This window comes from Leptonotus elevatus, chromosome 4 (assembly GCF_054856555.1).
Source record: "Leptonotus elevatus isolate MCC_2025b chromosome 4, RoL_Lele_1.0, whole genome shotgun sequence".
Classification (NCBI taxonomy): Eukaryota; Metazoa; Chordata; class Actinopteri; order Syngnathiformes; family Syngnathidae; genus Leptonotus; species Leptonotus elevatus.
In genome coordinates, this window is record NC_141242.1 from 10,700,133 (window position 1) to 10,706,164 (window position 6,032).

A 6,032-nucleotide genomic window follows, 5' to 3' on the forward strand; every position below is an offset into this window, starting at 1 on the left:
CATATGCCATCTTCAAATGGTGAATTCCTATTCCTCACGTCACCGTGTGCAAGCCTAAATGGAACTGCGTCCTGAACATCCATTGGCTTCGTGTTTCATAAGAATTCTAAACATTTAAAAATAAATAAATAAATAAATAAATAAATATAACATCTAAATGAACACTTTGTCTACTCGTTTCCCTGCAAATTGCCACACTTTCTAGTTATAGTCATTTTCACGGAAACAAAAATAACAACCCTAATCCGTGAAAAATTCGATTACGTGTACTTTTGACACGCTTCTCTTCTTGGAAATGATCTGACCTTCACTATGTCGTGTTGCATCAGCAGCATGTGTAAGCAGCAGGGGGCAGCACGGACACCCGAGAGAAGGCCTAATGGTCAATAAGGTGAACTCTGACTGAGGGAAACTACAATGTCTGACATCAATTATTTGGAACATGATTGTAGAAATGACAACGCCAAATTCCAAAGAGTTTGCTTCATGTTGCGTGACGGCAGAGTTTGCGGAGCATCTGGACCGACATAGGAGTCACTCGTAAAAAAAAAAATCTCTTTGGTTTTGGTCATCGTCAAGTTTGAAAAAACATTTGCAAGATTGCGCGAAGGATAAAAAGCAAGCTGGGATTTCACTTTGTGCAAAGAAGAAACCAAGAGAACCATTGTAGGACAGGGTGTCCTAAAATTCTCACTTCCTTAAAAAAACAAAATTCTGAGGTAGCATTTGGACAAACCCCAAACCCCGAGAGCAGGTGTTGGGACACCCAGTGAAAAAAAAGGGGTTTGATTTGGCATTGGAAAATACATCTAGAATGACTTCATTAAAAGGTATCGCATGTCAGTTAATATAAAAAAAATTACCTGAATGAAAGATTGTAGGCTGTTTTTTTTTCGTATCGAGGGAACACGCTTTAAAATAATTTAAAATAGCCTTTGCTGTAATAAAGATAATATAAAGTAAAACTCGATCTTTATAAACATTCTAACAATAATTGTCAAATAAGTGTACAGTAACCGCTATAATATAAAACTCAAATTAAAGCTACTCACCCATATGAATCATACTGAAGGGGAACAGGTAGGTGTTTTTATGAGCAACACTAACCCCTAGTGGTGGTTTGCAGCTATTGATAGTTAACCGGACAGTAAACCTTCCTTCGTCATGGTGGGGTTTACGTTCTTGATTAGAATCAAGACCGATCCCCAGCAATGAGTGAAATCCGCTTTATAGAAAAAGCCAGTTTTATATACTTCATACACACTTTTGCAATAATACAAACACATGTAAAAGAAAAAGATGAATTGAAAGAGAGCAAGAACAACGGATGACAAAAATATTGTAGTGTTAGTGCTCCTCTGTGTTTACAGGAAACAAATCCCGTTTTTCCAAACTAACACATTTAACCAACTAACTAATTCAATAATAATCACGCTCAACTATGTACGTTATAAAATTAATAAAATTAACCTCCAACCGTTCCTTTCTGTAGGAATAAAAAGCAGACATTCAACAATCTTGAACAAAAATCAGGCTGAGTTTCTAATAGTGTACTTTCTGTTTTCACTCTTCTTCTTTCAGGTTTAACAGTGTCAGAGATAAAAGTGTGGCGCCACTATATGACCGACAGTGGAATTACACCCAAAGTAACTAGGAGGCAGAACAATATAGTGATATAAACTGTAGCAAAAAAAATAAAATAACTGGGACCCGTGATAGCGGTGGGTTTACATTAGCATCTGCTTTCTAAAATAAATTTGTGTAGAGTCATATGTTTACACTTTTCAGGCGTCCAGCATGTGATCTCACTGCATTGCAACGACACAATGCTTATGGTTGGGTGACACATTGAACAAATATTGGTCTGTTTTACATGTGACAACCTCGTAGAAAAATTCCTTTCATCAGCAAATGGAGTCTTTGGAATATGTACAGTAAATGTTGTATGGTACTCGCTTGAAGGCGTCACCAAGGGCGCCGTTTAACGCCATCAAATATGTGGAGCCCCTCGCCCTCATTGATGACAATAACTGATTAAAACTAAAATCATTTTTAAAAGTCAAAAGGAAATGAAAACTATAATGAAAAACCACTGTATTAAAAAATACAGAAGTGTCGCTCTGATCCGAATGATGTCCGACGGGAACTTAAAATAGCAAAAACGTGAGTCTAATAAAAGCCGCTTTTAAATATTAGGAAAATAAATCCATCGTCTATTCGTAAAATCCCCTTCCTCAGCCCCGCCGGGTTGTTGCTATCGTGCTAGCGCGCCGCCACAGCCCAAACAAACTGCAAAAACAATGTGGCGTCCAGATGCGCTCGGCACGTTCGCTTTTATGCAACAAGACGTAGCATCATTAACGCTGAGCGCCGCGCCACATATGCGCTGTCAAAGCCCCCCCCCCCCCCCCCCCACCCCATCGCCCCCAGCGGCGCCTGCATCCCATCATGCCTCTGGCTTTTCAAACATCCTCCAACCGGAGGTTACGAGCGTTGCGGCTCGCGTGCCGCATTCCAGCGACGTGATGCAAAGCAGAAATGCGCTAAACTCTCGCAGGGGGTGCGCGTCGGTACGCGTACGTTGGGAAATGGGGTTCAAAAGTGGGGTGACGGGGTCTATCTGCCCCCTGAGCATCCTACATGCAAAAGCCGCAGAGGAATCTCCGACGTGAGCGTTAGGAATGTCAGGTATGTGCAGCGAAACAGTGCGGAACAACGCGGGGGACCATTCATGTACCCCTGGGGTGCCGCGTTGAGGGCAAGCATCTGGTGAAGACGAGGCAAAAAATTGCTTAGCACTACATCCTCGCCGTATGCGTCTCCGAGGAGGATTCAAACCGCCTCGCAGGATTTCAAACAGATGTTAACGAGAAAACGCACCAAAAACACATCGGCGCACCCTTGGTCAACGCACCCTCGCCCGCTACGCCCAAAACAGAAAGCATTCTTGTAGGGTTTCGCCATATGGTGATAAACTAAAAACATTTTTTTTTTAAATCACATGAACCTTCTTCTGAACAGCCCATCTGTGCATTGGCTGACAGTATAAATAAATAAATAAAACACATGCACTCTGGGGGGATGATTGGGCGTGGCTGATACAAATTAGGGCACAACAGGCAAATGCAGTCATTAAGAATGAGTTGGGATTCATCAACATTGTGGTGCGAAGATAATGGACTGGTATGTCGGTGGTGCACCCAACGGAGATTTTGAGTATGAACTTGACATTTCTATGCATTTAATAGTGAATGAGGCCCGATATCATTCAAATCAAGTTTTGCGTTTATTTCCGGTGACAGCAGTGCTGTAGTATTTAGGGATTTTTCATTCTAGTTAGTTTTTAATTCATTTTGATTTTAGTTTTTCATATTTTAGTAACGTTTTAAGGAGTGAGCTTGTTGGTTACAGGGTTTTAATTGTGTACAAAATTCAGAGGCGGCCACCTCCACCTAATTTGCTCGCCACTGATATCGCTCAACACGGCGCTCCAGCTCGGCGGCAACGCATTTTAACTGCAGTTGCAGTGTTGCGCCAATATGGAGGCGCTATATCAACAGCAGTTCACCGGAAAGACCTGAAGCAACAACCGAAGAAGAAACAGCTTCTTTTTTCTTTTTTTATCTAATGTAATTTCTCATAGAAGTATTTTTTTGTGGCATTTTTTTGCATGTGAGACAGAAAAAAATTGTCACTTATAAAAATGTTTTTTTTTGAAATACTAATAAATGAAGAACCATCCACAAATGTAATACACATAAAAAACAGCCGAATAATGGCTTGCATCTCCCAAAACTCGTAAATCAGGTCAATCGTATTTCAAGGCACCATCGTATGTAAAAATACAATTAATTGTGTTTTGTGTATTGTACAGAAGCGTGTTGCTGCCAAACCAGAAAAAAAAGTTCCATATCTTATTACATGAAAGTTATCACATTCAACATAACTTTCAAATTTTAACATCATAATTATAACATTCAAAAATGCAAAAATGTCAATCGTATGTCATTTTCACGTTTTTATTTTTACGCAATAAATATTGAGTTTTAACGTAAGAATGATGTCATTAAACCATGAAACATGTAAAAAAAATAAAAAAACTATCATGCAAAAAAATGTAAAACTTGAATTATGTAATTGTCACATGTTTATTTTGTATGTATCTATCTATATATGCTGCCCAATCAAATGCAAAGTAGGACACCCGGTCAAAGATGCGCCCCAGACAGATAAATAAGCAGCAAAGACGTTTGAGAGGACAGCTCGTCTCCGTGGCGCTGCTTTCTCCGCGTTGGAATGCTTTTTACGTGACAGCCAGCGTCTCCTCCTGCTCTTTCCTCCCCCGTGAAGACAAAAGAATGTGTGGCAAGGCGTAAATATGAAACACAAGTGTGAGTCGGCGGGGGAAGGGAGGGGGGGCACATCTTCCAACCCCCGTTGATCGGAACTGTACTCCCGCCAGCGCATCCAGTTGTTCCAGTGCTGCATTGTTTACCCGCATCCTCTCTAATAATAGCTGAGCACAGCAGGATCGGAGGAACCGTTCGCCGGCATGCTTCCTGCGCCATCATCCGAGGGAAGCACCCCCCCCCCCCCCCATCAAACTGATCTGAACTCATTGAGACATTTTCAGCAGTAAAAAAGTTAGTATTTTGTGCAGAATGGATTTTCTCCACTTGCCGTCGACTGACGATGACATCATGCCTCACCTGTTTTCTGGGTTTGGTAAGCAAACTGAGCCATGATTGGTCGTTACCTACATCCTCAGCGCAGGTGATGTCATCTTCAGTCGACAGTAAGTGGAGAAAAAAAAATCGTTTTTAAAGGTATTAATTCGACATGAAAAATAAGGACGTTTCTGGACAAAATATGAACTTTTCACTGCTGAAAATGTCTCAATGAGTCAAGTGTTGCTTTAAATATCGCATCTGGAAGGCAGGTGCGAGCTGGCGTCACTGTCGCGTAACCACGACGTGCGGTTATTGTGGTGACAAAGAATCAAAATGAGAAGTGACGGGACAATGGAGCTTTTCCACTTGTGTAAACATTTCTGAAATGCCAGAAACAAACATTTGAACGGCATCCCGTTTGTTTTCCAATACCCGATCTAAGGGCTGACTCGGCGCCAGTCACAAGAAGGAGTCATGCCGCTATGTCACCCATGACAAAACTCTTTTCAACTTCTTATTTCTTTGCATTTGGGTCATTTGAGTTGCGCACAATGTGACAATAAGTGTGCGTTTTATTTCATGAAACCGTGACTGGATCATAGGATAAAAAAAACAAGGCTTTACAAAACAGACGACCCATTTCCATTTACCCTATAAATCCAAACGTATCATATTAAATACAAGACATTTTGAGCCCTCTATTTCATGAATAGAATCGTTTTCTCCCCCATTAAAACCCTGATGTATACAATCTGACATGCATTGCACAGAAAATCCATTAGAGGGCAGTATCACCCGGTTGATGGCTTTGCAAGATCGCACCAATTGAGAAGGGAGAGACACCTTATACTTATTAATAGTGGGAAATGTTCTTTCTGATTTTTGAAAATACTAATATGTTTGATATGGATGTTTATTATTATATTTTCGACAATTATAAACGAACACATTTAAAGCATTGTAACCGGGTGTATCAAATATGACACAAATCAAAAGTCATTTGTGGAAGTTGATTTAAAAAAAAAAAAGTGTTTGTTTGTTCTAAAGGACAGCAAATACCCTATTTACAAAGAATCTGAATTTTCTCTCTTATATTTCATGGTTCAGGCTTCATTCAGATAACCACGAGATGACCACCGTCAACATTCAGATGACGGCGCAGGTCAAAACAAATCAAGTGAGATCAAGACTCGACTGCGGAGGATGAATTATTCCCGCTCGTTCCAGCCGACACTTTGTCCAAAAAAAGCGCTGAAAGGCGCGCTAACGAGGACAATGTGATTCCAACGGCATGGAGATAAATCCAGCGGAGCGAGGGGTCTCGTGTCGGGGTCACACGTCAGAGCGTGTAAATCAAAATCC